The following is a 15,338-nucleotide window of genomic DNA, read 5'->3' on the forward strand; positions in this document are numbered from 1 at the left end:
AATTGACAAAAAGAATTTCACAATTTCTTGTGATCCACTGGAGCCTAAAAAGTCAACGTTTCGAAAAAGCGCGATAGTGTGGCGGTTAAATTGTTTGGATAGTATGCAGAAGGTTTTGGGTTCGAGTCCCATCCGACGCTATATATTATTTTCACATATTTATCTAAATAATTCTGAACATTATTTTTATCCAGTTGATTGATATGAAGGTAATTATTTAAAAGGCCATAAGAGCAACAGTATCTAAATTAGAGAACGTATCGACCAATAATTAATCACCAGAGAAACCGAAAATCTTATTGATAAGAAGTGTTAATTATAGATTGATTTTTCTTTCTACTTTAATCTGATGATGGAAGTCTGACGAAACGCGAGATTTTACAATTGGTGTGGGCAATTAAAATGTGTACCGGACTGTTCTTCAATTGTGTAAGTGTACCACTATCGCTTGTCTCTTTCAAGGTTTTCTGTCCCATTATAATCTGAGTCCTGTAAGCAGTTGGCGCATCGTTTATTTGCTACTCGCAAGAGCAGCTGACGGCGACACGTGGGGAATTTCCACGCCACGGAACGGTCTGGAAGCTCCGTCACGGAGCCGGTCGGTTCTCTGGTGGGTGGCCAAGAAACCGTGCGTGGGCTTCGAACCGGTGTGCTCTGGGTGACATTCCAGCCGAGGCGCGTGGGCCACGCGGCCGGTGGCAGCGAGCGACAGCAAACCTCGACACGGGCTCCGCGCCTCATTCCTGGTCCTCCGTGAAAAGAAAGCGAGGAAGATTTAACTCTGATATCCAATCAATAACGTGGCCATTTGAGACGGAGCACAGGCTTGGTCTAAGGAACGATGGGGAAGCAAGCTCCTTTTCAGACGAATCACCCCGGTCTTAGACTTAAGTGGTTTTGGGGGAACATAAATATGTATGGGTAGAGCGGCATTTAAACCACAGTCTCCTGAATGAGAGTACAGCGTGCTGGCCGCTGAACCACCTTGCTCGGTGTTCCCTTTCACATCTCAGTTCACATAATACACTACTGGCCATTAAAATTGCTACACCACGAAGATGACGTGATGCAGACGCGAAATTTAACCGACAGGAAGAAGATGCTGTGATATGGAAATGATTAGCTTTTCAGAACATTCACACAAGGTTGGCACCGGTGGCGACACCTACAACTTGCTGACATGAGGAAAGTTTACAACTGATTTCTCATACACAAACAGCAGTTGACCGGCGTTGCCTGGTGAAACATTGTTGTGATGACTCGTGTAAGGAGGAGAAATGCGTACCATCACGTTTCCGACTTTGATAAAGCTCGGATTGTAGCCTGTCGCGATTGCGATTTATCGTATCGCGACATTGCTGTTCGCGTTGGTCGAGATCTAATGACTGTTAGCAGAATATGGAATCGGTGGGTTCAGGAGGGTAATACGGAACGCCGTGCTGGATCCTAACGGCCACGTATCACTAGCAGTCGAGATGACAGGCATCATATCTGCATGGCTGTAATGGATCGTCCAGTCAACAGATGGTGACGTTTGCAAGACAACAACCATCTGGACGAATAGTTCGATGACGTTTGCAGCAGCATGGACTATCAGCTCCGAGACCATGGCTGCAGTAAATCACCGACAGGAGCGCCTCTGATGGTGTACTCAACGACGAACCTGAGTGCACGAATGGCAAAACGTCACTTCTCGGATGAATCTAGGTTCTGTTTACAGCATCGTGATGGTCGCATCCGTGTTTGGAGACATCGCGGTGATCGCACATTGGAAGCGTGTAGTCGTCATCGCCATACTGGCGTATCACCCGGCGTGATTGTATGGGGTGCCATTGGTTACACGTCTCGGTCACCTCTTGTCCGCATTGGCGGCACTTTGAACAGTGGACGTTACACTTCAGATGTGTTGTTACCCGTGGCTCTACCCTTCAGTCGATCCCTGCAAAACCCTGCATTTCAGCAGGATAACGCACGACCGCATGTTGCAAGTCCTGTACGGGCCTTTCTGGATACAGAAAATGTTCGACTGCTGCCCTGGCCAGCACATTCTCCAGATCTCTCACCAATTGAAAACGTCTGGTCAATGGTGGCCGAGCAACTGGCTCGTCACAATACGCCTGTCACCACTTTTGATGAACTACGGTATCGTGTTGAAGCTGCATTGGCAGCTGTACCTGTACACGCCATCCAGGCTCTGTTTGACTCAATGCCCAGGCATATCAAGGCCGTTATTATGGCCAGGGGTGGTTGTTCTGGGTACTGATTTCTCAGGATCTATGCACCCAAATTGAGTGAAAATGTAATCACATGTCAGTTCTAGTATAATATGTTTGTCCAATGAATAACCGTTTATCATCTGCATTTCTTCTTGGTGTAGTAATTTTAATGGCCAGTAGTGTAAATGAATCTCTCATTGATTCCACATATCTACATTTCCAGAAGGTTTTTAACACTGTCACCACGGCTTCTAGTTAGATTCCATGCCTATGGAGTAACGTCTCAATTGTGCAAATGAATTTGCGATTTCCTCTCAGAATGGTCACGTTCGTAGTAGGTAGTGTTGTAGATCCTCTGCTGTTTCTGACTTACATTAACTATGTAGGAGACAACCTAAATGTTCCGGCGTAACATCAACGCCGGCACGTCGGCCAGGAACGTTACGGCAGAGAAGGCTATGAGACGACGCCGGCGAATAGTACGCTGAAAGACCCCACTCTAAGACGACACCAAGACAGCAGGGCATCTAGGCCAATATATAAGCACCGCTCCTCCTTTCCGCAAACAGTTGAAGTCCAGCCGATCTACGAACGCTACTTAGGACTGTATTACTGGCCTTGTATTGGAATTTTATATACTGAAGAGATTGCTTATACTTCATGTAACCTTTTGCTTGCGACATTTCTCAAAGTTAAGTTTTGTCAATTATCTTAATGCAAAAAAAAAAAATCATTAATACGATTTCCTTGAATTGTTGTCTACCGATCCGAGAAAGCGGGTTTCCTAGACACCCGATATTAGATGAGTGGGCAAAACACAACACTAAGCACCTCCCTTAGAAAGTTTCCAGATGATGGTGTCGCTTATCGTGTAGTAAATATAAGATGCAAGCGAATTGAAAAATGATTGAGACAATGTATCTGTCTGGTGTGAAAAGTGGAAATTCACCGCAATCTATGAAAAGCATGAAGGGCTCCATACGAGTACAAAAAGGAATCCGTCAAACTTCGGTTATACGAAAAATTCAAAAATGGTTCAAATGGGTCTGAGCACTATGGGACTTAACATCTGAGGTCATCAGTCCCCTAGAACTTGGAACTACTTAAACCTAACTAAGGACATCACACTCACTCATGCCCGAGGCAGGATTCGAATCTGCGACGTCGCGGTCGCGCGTTTCCAGACTGAAGCGCCTAGAACCGCTGGGTCACAGCGGCCGGCCCGGTTGTACGATACTCACACAAATTTAAAGTTTTTCGATTCAACTAAATACCCAGCGATTAAGATTACAAACAACTTAAACTGGAACCATCAAACACAAAACGTCGTGGGGAAGGCGAACGACAGTCACTCATTGGCAGAACACCCAGGTCCAACAGATTTACCAAAGAGACTGCCTCCTCTTGTAGAGCATTGCCGCGAGGTACGGCATCCTCACCGATAGGATTGGTGAAGGACAGTGAAAAAGTTCAGCGAGGCAGTTCGTTTTGTATTATCGCTTAAGTAAGGGAAGAAGAGTCACGGTTATGATACGCTATAGGACGGCAACCATTAAAATAAAGTTGTTTTTCTTTGCGGTAAATTCTCACCACGAAATTTCAACCAGAAGTTTTCTCCTCCGGATGCAAAATTTTTTTGTTGATTCTCACTTACATAGGAAGAAATGAGCATCGTAATAAAATAACAGAAATGAGAGCTCACACGAAAAGATTTAAGTGTTCTTTTTCCCACATGATATTCGAGAGTGGGTTCAAAACGGCTCTGAGCAGGTCATCAGTCGCCTAGAACTTAGAACTACTTAAACCTAACTGGGCTAAGGACATCACACACATCCACGCCCGAGGCAGGATTCGAACCTGCGACCGTAACAGTCGCGCTGTTCCAGACTGAAGCGCCTAGAACCGCTCGGCCACCGCGGAAAAATAGTCTGAAGCTGGTTCTATCATCCTTCAGCCAAGCACTTGCATATCAATTACAGAGCTGTCATGTAGATATAGATGACTGATGTAGTGCGCAACGTTGGAAGTTCCATGTGGCCGTTCGCGGATGATGCTGTTGTATAGAGGATGGCCCAGGAGGAATTGTCAGTACTCAGAGATATGGCAGGCACGATCATTCGAAGCAAAAAATGTGTAGTATACATGAGCTCTGAATCCATATCGTAATTATCAGGAGCGCTTGTTCATCTTCGATACTGTGAAACAAACATCGTCTACTGAAAGCTCTTTGCTTTCCATATTTTAAGAGGTGGCAGTATGGAACAAAACAAGAAAGAATGTCTAGTAAACATGGACTCTGAAGGGCATATCTTAAGAACTATGAGCACCTGTTCATCTTCGCTGCTGTGAAAGGTATCTCCCCATGGACAAGTGCTCATAGCTCTTAAGGTATTCATTTTAGAGTGTATGTTTTCCGGATATTTTTTTCTTGTTTTGGTCCAAGCTATCTCAAAAAAAAAATGGTTCAAATGGTTCTGAGCACTATGGGACTTAACTGCTGTGGTGATCAGTCCCCTAGAACTTAGAACTACTTAAACCTAGCTACCCTAAAGACATCACACACATCCATGCCCGAGGCAGGATTCGAACCTGCGACCGTAGCGGTCACGCGGTTCCAGACTGTAGCGCCTAGAACCGCACGGCCACTCCGGGCGGCCAAGCTATCTCCTCCCAATATACGGAAGGCAAAGAGCTTGCAGTATGAGAACTATGTTTCACAGAATCGAAGATGAAGTAGAGTTCATAGGTCTTAAGGTATCCATCTCACACCCCCTGTTTCTTAGATTTTTTTACTTGGAATGATGGTCCCTGTCATATCCTTGAATACTGACTGTTCCTGCTGGGACACCCTGTATAAAGGAATCGCAACGCTAGAAAATTTCAGCGAAATACAAGATTATCTGCAGAGGACAGGCATTGGCACTTGACCCTCGACAAAAACAAGTGTAATGTGTTGCACATAAATAGTGAGAAAGACTACACGATTGTCGGAACATCACTGGAAATAGCCACCTCCGTTAAATATCTAAGGATATGCGTACAGACTGATTTAAAGGTGAACGACCGCTATTAGAAAAGTCAATCAATATACTGCTTTCACATGCATATACCTCTGACTTCATTATAAGAATAACGTCCACCATCTCTGACACTGAGATGAGTGTTTAGTCTACTTATTTCGCTCTAGTGTCTCCTATCGTGTCGTGCCGTTTAGGCTTTTGTTAAGGTCTCTCTGAATTCTCTGTTATCCTTGTACCAAAATTTCATTGTCAGATTTATTGAGGCAATATTGACTCATTAAGAAGAAACTGCAACATTCACTCAGTCAATACTGGATGGAAAAACGATAGGCTCACGGAAAACACTTCCTTAAGATTGTATAAAAAGGTACGCACTCTCCAGCAAGATTCATTCTCATTAGGCTTCCAGCAGAACTGAAGAACATTGAATGATATAGTAAGTACTCACATCCATATTGAAAGGTTTCCTTGTGACATACTTCATCTATTCCTTTTTGGATATCGTTGCAGCACATGTAGGGACAAAATTAGACTAATTACAAAGCGTACAGACACTTTAAGCAACCGTTTCTCCCACACTGCATGCGAGAATGGAACGGAAAAGACATTAATATATGGTGAAATAGGAAGTATAGTCTGTCGCGCAGTTCATAGTAGTTTGCAGAGTATGGCTGTAGATATAGAAGTGAACCTAATTAATCAATCTACATATGAAAAGAACCGCTCTTGTGTTACGATCAGACGTATTGGCTTTCAAAGAATTAATTCTTTGACTCATAACCGGCGGCCCTCCAGTCAAGGGAGCGTCCGTTTGTATGTTATCCTGTTTAAAAAGAGTCACAAATTAAAGTTCTTTTATCTGTTAGGAGCGAGAATTTATGATCAGATAGACCATACCTGTGCCGATGCATTCGTGCATTCTGTATGCGGTATTGTTGAAAACCAAGCTGTTCACACTATGGGTTCAATAACATTACTGACTCATCCTACACTGACAACGTTCACAAGAAAATGGTTCTTATTTTCCTAGCTTTCATAGGTCGATATCTTGCTGGATTTCCCAAAACGTCTGTTCGCTTAGCTGGTAGACATTCATTACAGTTTGTCATTGTTCGAATAACTTAACGCAAATGCAGCAGGGTAAAATGCTGGAAAACCGCTGATATTTCAATAGGCTAAAACCCAGTTATTATAAAAGAATAAATGAAAGAGAAATCGTGGAGCATGGCAATTTAAAGCCTCGGTGAGTGGGGCTGAGCCAACGCGAAAGGTGAATGAAGGCGTAATCTGAAAGACAATACACACAACACACATAAAACAAACAACGCCACCACACAACCAAAGATGAGAAACGTCAGACGTTATCGCTAGTGGATTGAGTATTAATTAATAACGAGTGAGCCGGCCGGAGTGGCCGAGCGGTTCTAGGCGCTTCAGTCTGGATCGCGCGACCGCTACGGTCGCAGGTTCGAATCTTTCCTCGGGCATGGATGTGTGTGATGTCCTTAGGTTAGTTAGGTTTAAGTAGTTCTAAGTTCGAGGGGACTGATGACCTCAGAAGTTAAGTCCCATAGTGCTCAGAGCCATTTTTTTTTTTAAATAACGAGTGAGCCGTTAGCGGTAAATCGGTCCCTCTGTTGTTTAACTGGGGAGAAAGCATGCTTCCAAGCATAATACAGGGAAAATCCACCATCTGTTTATAAGATGACACGCTAGTTTAATAAGACTAGTTTCCTTAATCTTCGAGTATGGCAACTGGTCGTTACATTCACATGTTTATATGCATTAAACGGTGCGAATGTCACAAGGATTTCCACACAAATTACGTAACTCGGTGAAGTAATCCTTGCTTTCAAGGTATCCTGTATCCGTCCTGGACTGATTTGCTTACGCTGAAACCTGAAGAAAAACTTCTCTATAATTTAGTTGACCTCCATTAAACTGCCAACTGAAATGTTGACATTGACATGACTGGAAATACACACATATAGGGTGATTGTGCTGCCCCCTACCGATGTTGTGTTACGCAACCTCAGATGATGGAACAATGCTGTTGGCAAGTTTCTTCTGGAGATGGTAAGCGCACTGTCCGAAAGACGCAAAATAACTGGTAAAGTTTTGAGGAACATCTTAGGCCTATTGTACAAATTTTGATCATGAAACTACTTCAGCACATTAACGCGGCGAGTCATATAGTAATCTTTTCATCAGGTTCTCCATTTCCCATTTGATATCTCCTGTTAATTAATTTGTTTCTGACGGTGAAACACCTCTTATAAGGCAACGTTTCTGCATTATTTATGAAAGATAAAGTATTTTGAACAGAATACGCTTACAGAAACATTCAAAACCTGTATGACTACACCGTTAATTACAAAAAGAAAGACTGGAGGCACCAGGATAAGGATAGCAGAAATAAGATATATTTTAGTCCAAAAATACCGTATAACTCATGGACAATCTTGACTTGTATGTTTTACAGTATGAACCGTTTTGCTAACAGTCGCCTAAAACTCTGAAAGGACACTTATAACAATTTTTTTTTTTTTTTGTCATCAGTCTACTGACTGGTTTGATGCGGCCCGCCACGAATTGCTTTCTTGTGGTAACCTCTTCATCTCAGAATCTCAGAGTAGCACTTGCAAACTACATCCTCAATTATTTGGTTGACGTATTCCAATCCCTGTCTTCCCCTACAGTTTTTGCCCTCTACAGCTTCCTCTAGTACCATGGAAGTCATTCCCTCATGTCTTAGCAGATGTCCTATCATCCTGTCCCTTCTCCTTATCAGTGTTTCCCACATATTCCTTTCCTCTCCGATTCTGCATAGGACCTCCTCATTCCTTACCTTATCAGTCCACCTAACTTTCAACATTCGTCTATAGCACCACATCTCAAATGCTTCGATTCTCTTCTGTTCCGGTTTTCCCACAGTCCATGTTTCACTACCATACAAAGCTGTACTCCAGACGTACATCCTCAGAAATTTCTTCCTCAAATTAAGGTCGGTATTTGATATTAGTAGACTTCTCTTGGCCAGAAATGCCTTTTTTGCCATAGCGAGTCTGCTTTTGATGTCCTCCTTGCTCCGTCCGTCATTGGTTACTTTACTGCCTAGGTAGCAGAATTCCTTAACTTCATTGATTTCGTGACCATCAATCCTGATGTTAAGTTTCTCGCTGTTCTCATTTCTACTACTTCTCATTACCTTCGTCTTTCTCCGATTTACTCTCAAACCATACTGTGTACTCATTAGACTGTTCATTCCGTTCAGCAGATCATTTAATTCTTCTTCACTTTCACTCAGGATAGCAATGTCATCAGCGAATCGCATCATTAATATCCTTTCACCTTGTATTTTAATTCCACTCCTGAACCTTTCTTTTATTTCCATCATTGCTTCCTCGATGTACAGATTGAAGAGTAGTAGCGAAAGGCTACAGCCTTGTCTTACACCCTTCTTAATACGAGCACTTCGTTCTTGATCGTCCACTCTTATTATTCCCTCTTGGTTGTTGTACATATCGTATATGACCCGTCTCTCCCTATAGCTTACCCCTACTTTTTTCAGAATCTCGAACAGCTTGCACCATTTTATATTGTCGAACGCTTTTTCCAGGTCGACAGATCCTATGAAAGTGTTTTGATTTTTCTTTAGCCTTGCTTCCATTATTAGCCGTAACGTCAGAATTGCCTCTCTCGTCCCTTTACTTTTCCTAAAGCCAAACTGATCGTCACCTAGCGCATTCTCAATTTTCTTTTACATTCTTCTGTATATTATTCTTGTAAGCAGCTTCGATGCATGAGCTGTTAAGCTGATTGTGCGATAATTCTCGCACTTGTCAGCACTTGCCGCCTTCGGAATTGTGTGGATGATGCTTTTCCGAAAGTCGGATGGTATGTCGCCAGACTCATATATTCTACTCACCAACGTGAATAGTCGTTTTGTTGCCACTTCCCCCAATGATTTTAGAAATTCTGATGGAATGTTATCTATCCCTTCTGCCTTATTTGACCGTAAGTCCTCCAAAGCTCTTTTAAATTCCGATTCTAATACGGGATCCCCTATCTCTTCTAAATCGACTCCTGTTTCTTCTTCTATCACATCAGACAAATCTTCACCCTCATAGAGGCTTTCAATGTATTCTTTCCACCTATCTCCTCTCTCCTCTGCATTTAACAGTGGAATTCCCGTTGCACTCTTAATGTTACCACCTTTGCTTTTAATGTCACCAAAGGTTGTTTTAACTTTCCTGTATGCTGAGTCTGTCCTTCCGACAATCATATCTTTTTCGATGTCTTCACATTCTTCCTGCAGCCATTTCGTCTTAGCTTCCCTGCACTTCCTATTTATTTCATTCCTCAGCGACTTGTGTTTCTGTATTCCTGATTTTCCCGGAATATGTTTGTACTTCCTCCTTTCATCAATCAACTGAAGTATTTGTTCTGTTTCCCATGGTTTCTTCGCAGCTACCTTCTTTGTACCTATGTTTTCCTTCCCAACTTCTGTGATGGCCCTTTTTAGATATGTCCATTCCTCTTCAACTGTACTGCCTACTGCGCTATTCCTTATTGCTGTATCTATAGCGTTAGAGAACTTCAAACGTATCTCGTCATTCCTTAGTACTTCCGTATCCCACTTCTTTGCGTATTGATTCTTCCTGACTAATGTCTTGAACTTCAGCCTACTCTTCATCACTACTATATTGTGATCTGAGTCTATATCTGCTCCTGGGTACGCCTTACAGTCCAGTATCTGATTTCGAAATCTCTGTCTGACCATGACGTAATCTAGTTGAAATCTTCCCGTATCTCCCGGCCTTTTCCAAGTATACCTCCTCCTCTTGTGATTCTTGAACAGGGTATTCACTATTACTAGCTGAAACTTGTTATAGAACTCAATTAGTCTTTCTCCTCTTTCGTTCCTTGTCCCAAGCCCATATTCTCCTGTAACCTTTTCTTCTACTCCTTCCCCTACAACTGCATTCCAGTCGCCCATGACTATTAGATTTTCGTTCCCCTTTACATACTGCATTACCCTTTCAATATCCTCATACACTTTCTCTATCTGTTCATCTTCAGCTTGCGACGTCGGCATGTATACCTGAACCATCGTTGTCGGTGTTGGTCTGCTGTCGATTCTGATTAGAACAACCCGGTCACTGAACTGTTCACAGTAACACACCCTCTGCCCTACCTTCCTATTCATAACGAATCCTACACCTGTTATACCATTTTCTACTGCTGTTGATATTACCCGATACTCATCTGACCAGAAATCCTTGTCTTCCTTCCACTTCACTTCACTGACCCCTACTATATCTAGATTGAGCCTTTGCATTTCCCTTTTCAGATTTTCTAGTTTCCCTACCACGTTCAAGCTACTGACATTCCACGCCCTGACTCGTAGAACGTTATCCTTTTGTTGATTATTCAATCTTTTTCTCATAGTAACCTCCCCCTTGGCAGTCCCCTCCCGGAGATCCGAATGGGGGACTATTCCGGAAAGTTTTGCCAATGGAGAGATCATGATGACACTTCTTCAATTACAGGCCACATGTCCTGTGGATACACGTTACGTGTCTTTAATGCAGTGGTTTCCATTGCCTTCTGCATCCTCATGTCGTTGATCATTGCTGATTCTTCCGCCTTTAGGGGCAATTTCCCACCCCTAGGACAAGAGAGTGCCCTGAACCACTATCCGCTCCTTCGCCCTCTTTGACAAAGCCGTTGGCGGAATGAGGCTGACTTCTTATGCCGGAAGTCTTCGGCCGCCAATGCTGATTATTTATCAAGATTTAGGCAGTGGCGGGGATCGAACCCGGGACCGAAGACGTTTTTGATTATGAATCAAAGACGCTACCCCGAGACCACGGTGTATCGCCGTGGCTGTATATCGTACCTGGTACAGACATTGTGCAGGTTGCATAAACCGACATCAGTAGGGGTAGCTGAATAACCCTGTATATTTCTTCAGCAGGAAACAAAATTGATGGCGTGTAATTAATCAGATGACTCTTGAATTCCGAGCAAAGCCATGGTATGTTTGAGAGGAAAAATATTCGCAACACATTTGGACGTCATGTCAGTTTTCGTTGGTCACTAGACGGGCGAACACTTCAGCGTTCCAAAAATTTGCGAAGTCATGTCTCATACTTTGACCTACTGCTCAGCTTGCGAACAGTGAGAGGTCTAAACCATTAGTGCCTTCACTCCCACAGGAGATTGCCGCCTAAATAAAGCTGTCTGCGGGTGAACTGTGATTACGTCATGGCGGCCGCACGGCTGCGTGATGCGAAAGCGGCCAGTTCGCGCTTCTCACGCCTCCGATATTCCTAAATCTGCCAAGATCAGAACGAATGAGGAATTAATCTTAAGCACTGAACGCTAAATATCAAGCACGGCATAATCAGCGACCAGCAGACACCTCACTGAGTTCTCTTGGTTAACTAACTGTACTTAACAAATGCTAAAGTATTAAGCAATGTAAAAAATTGAGCAAGTATGATTCAAAGGCATGCAGAGTAATCCAAAAGGAACGCTAAAATGTATTTTTACATTTGACAAATCAGGTTATCCCGGCTAACTTTGTGAACTTGTAATTCGTATTTTGTCGCAATACTTTGCTTAAATTTTGCAGTATTTCTTCGGACTAACAGTGAGATGTGTTAAGAACTTAATCTAGTATCACTGTGGAAGGGCAATTTTTGTTTACGTTACTAAATTTATCTTATTTTCTATTACCACTTTTGGATGCTTTCACCCCCTTCTACGAAAGGGGCACACTTACGACCTAAGGCAAACCCGATAGTGTGGTTAATATTTGTTCTAAACCCTCGCATTCTCTTCTTCGTACGTGACTATCGAAATATGAACACGATGCATCGTAAACACAATCAGGATTTTCCATTGGAGCTTTCTTTACTGTTTGCTATATAAGTAACCAAACTAGTGCTCATTCAGCAGTTAGTAGTACACCCTGAGGAAAGCTTCTTCCAACAGTCGGAATTTTATAGTTGACAATGAGGCCTCAAACCCAGAAGAATTTCATTGACTTTGGGCGAGTGGCTTGTTGGTGTGGATTTGGCGCCAGATAGTGTCCCAGATGTCTTCCATCGGGTAGAGATCGCGCGAATTTGGTGTGGAATACATCAACGTTTGTTCACTAACATGCTCCTCAAAACACCAAAGTACAATTCTGACCTTGTGACACAAGCAGTTAGCCAGTTGGAACACCCTGTCTGGGAAGACGACAATTATAAAAGAACGTAGGTGGTTCCAATTATGTTGACGTAGTCCACAGCTGTCGTCGTGCCTTCGACTACCACGACAGGTTCCGTGGAAGCCCATGAGAATGTCCCCCTATCGCCCTGCGTCCTTGGCGCAGAGCGTGATTCGAGCACCCGTTTGCCTGGACGATGGCGTAATGGACATGACCAACCATATGGTGTAATAAGAAACGTGCTTCATCTGACGAGGTGGCACGATTCCATTGATCCGCTATCCAATCGATGATCCCACACCCTCTGCAACAGTTATTAACGTGTCACTGGGTCAATATGAAACACGTAAGAGGTGTCTACTGTGGAACCGCATGTTCAACAATGTGCGCTGAACGGTATGCTCCGGAACGCTTGTACCTACACCAGCACTGTACTCTTGTCATCAGACCCCCCCTATCCTGCTTTGCAGAGTGGACGAGTCTCTGACCTTCACATTCCATGATGAGGCGAGGACCTCGTACACTTTGTCGCCTGTTCTTTCTTTCACCACCTTTCAACCACTTTCCATATGTGCTCACTACACTAGCACTCGAAGAGTCGACCATTTTACCGTTTCCTAAGTGCTCGTTCCCGGCGCCGGACCATAACGGTCTGCCCTGTGACAAACTCACTTATGACAGTTGATATCCCCATTTTCTGCCCGTATCGTCGCTAGAATGATTCCCCATTCTTCTCTCCTCTGCTTGTAGATTTTCCTCGTCGCAGCCATAAAGTATATATATGTATAGAGTGAGCATAGCCTGTTGCGCATGTTCTCAACACGCGATTTTGGGATAACGCGGCTTTCATCATTTTGCGGTAATAGCAAAACTTGAATATTACACGTATTCGTCTTGTTTTGTACAGATTCTGCACGTTTGAGTATTAGTAACAGCTACGGTGCGGTATTGTTGCTACGGATATCAAGAGAGGTATGTGAAAGGAGGACCAGTTACTTTTAATAGGTACAAAGAATGTATAATACTAAATATATTGATAGGAGGCACTTTATATGTTGGAAAAATATCGAGATACTTTATTATAAGGTCTTGTACTGTAGAGCTAATGTCTGGATTTTTTGGCTACGTGCTTACGAGACAAGTTCAAAAATGGTTTAAATGGCTCTGAGCACTATGGGACTTAACTTCTGAGGTCATCAGTCCCCTAGAACTTAGAACTACTTAAACCTAACTAACCTAAGAACATCACACACATCCATGCCCGAGGCAGGATTCGAACCTGCGACCGTAGCGGTCGCGCGGTTCCAGACTGAAGCGCCTAGAACCGCTCGGCCACTCTAGCCGGCACGAGATAAGTGTTAGATAAATTTGCAAGTGTGTTTGGGTAAACTGCCACTAAGTGTATACATATTCGTGGTATGTTCATAAGCAGATAAAATTTCCTCCAGTTTATGGAGATTCTCAGACGGTTGTGTGTGTATACAAGTAATTCCTCATAACAAAAATGGTTCATATGGCTCTGAGCACTATGGGACTTAACTTCTGAGGTCATCAGTCCCCTAGAACGTAGAACTACTTAAACCTAAGTAACCTAAGGACATCACACACATCCATGCCCGAGGAAGGATTCGAACCTGCGACCGTAGCGGTCGTGCGGTTCCAGACTGTAGCGCCTAGAACCGCTCGGCCAGCTCGGCCGGCTTTCGAAGTGTGTTACTTACTCCTTGCTGTAACAAGAAGTGATTATTTAGTGTTAACTCTTTACGTCTGTAACGAAAGTTAAGTTCTGACTTTAAGACGACGTAATTTACATGTACTAGTATTACAAGAGATCATTTGAATTGTCATTAAACTTGACAGTGCATCACTGTAAATGTACGCGTAGGCTTCCGCTGTCGTTGTCGTTGTCAATAAAATTCTTCTGGACTGTTGATCGCATTGTCAGTTTGATTGACAGCGACATCCCCGTGAACTTTAAACCACAAAAAAGACGAATAGAGAACCAGAGATAAGAATTCGTATCTGATAACAGCAGAAGAATTAGTCACATGCGAATATGCTACAAATGTAAAGCGATCAAATGACAAGTCTTGAGTTGGAAAGCGAAGTAACAGAAGAGAATGAAACAATAAAATACATAAATACAGTAGATTCGTTTAGTTAAGATGCAGACTCAAGACTAGACGAATAAATATTTCTACGTTGAGTAAGAACGAAATAAGAATCAATATTACACTCGTGCAAATAATGTTCGATACATCTTTGCTACGGATAACTGGAATTGAACGATAAAAAACAAACAGCATATTTTCGAAATGCTGCAATACATGCTATATGTAAAAAATAGATAGCAGAGAAAAAAGCGAAAAAGTTTCATAAATTCCTGTTATAAAAAAATCATGATCTGAACTTAAGTGTGAAGAAACATTTGAGCCGAGACTACAGAAACAATGAATACATCGATTTGTATTTGCACGCTATGAAAGTCAAAGTGGAATATATTTAATGTATTCCTGATGTGATTATGCTTCTTGAAAGCTAATATTTTCTAATCTCTATATCTCTGTTCGTGTAGCTAACACAAAATAAAGAACAGTGCATGTTGTTTTGTGTTTCGTGTTTAATGTCAAGGTGAGACTCGTGTTACTTATCCCGTTGTCAAAAAGTTATTATAAACACATTAGCGTCGAACGCGCCGTCTGTAGTAGACTGGGGGAAGTCAGTAATAAGAGGCTACGGATGATTAATTTGAGGGAAATTTATTAGTCTGTTTGAAAAAACTACAATAAAAAATATAGGTTACGCGGCGAGGGCATGATCAGTTGAGCTTTGGAAGACGTCTAGCCAATCGACATATACAAGGATTCATATCTTTTTGCA

General features: G+C 42.7%; 1 protein-coding gene across 3 annotated transcripts in view; it reads left to right on the top strand.

Annotated features, from left to right (window-relative positions):
* The window catches only part of LOC124548747 (titin-like), a 491,683-nt gene that overhangs the window by 134,624 nt on the left and 341,721 nt on the right, over positions 1-15,338 (top strand). The window lies entirely within an intron of this gene.

Source organism: Schistocerca americana, chromosome 1, assembly GCF_021461395.2.
Source record: "Schistocerca americana isolate TAMUIC-IGC-003095 chromosome 1, iqSchAmer2.1, whole genome shotgun sequence".
NCBI classification, from domain to species: domain Eukaryota; kingdom Metazoa; phylum Arthropoda; class Insecta; order Orthoptera; family Acrididae; genus Schistocerca; species Schistocerca americana.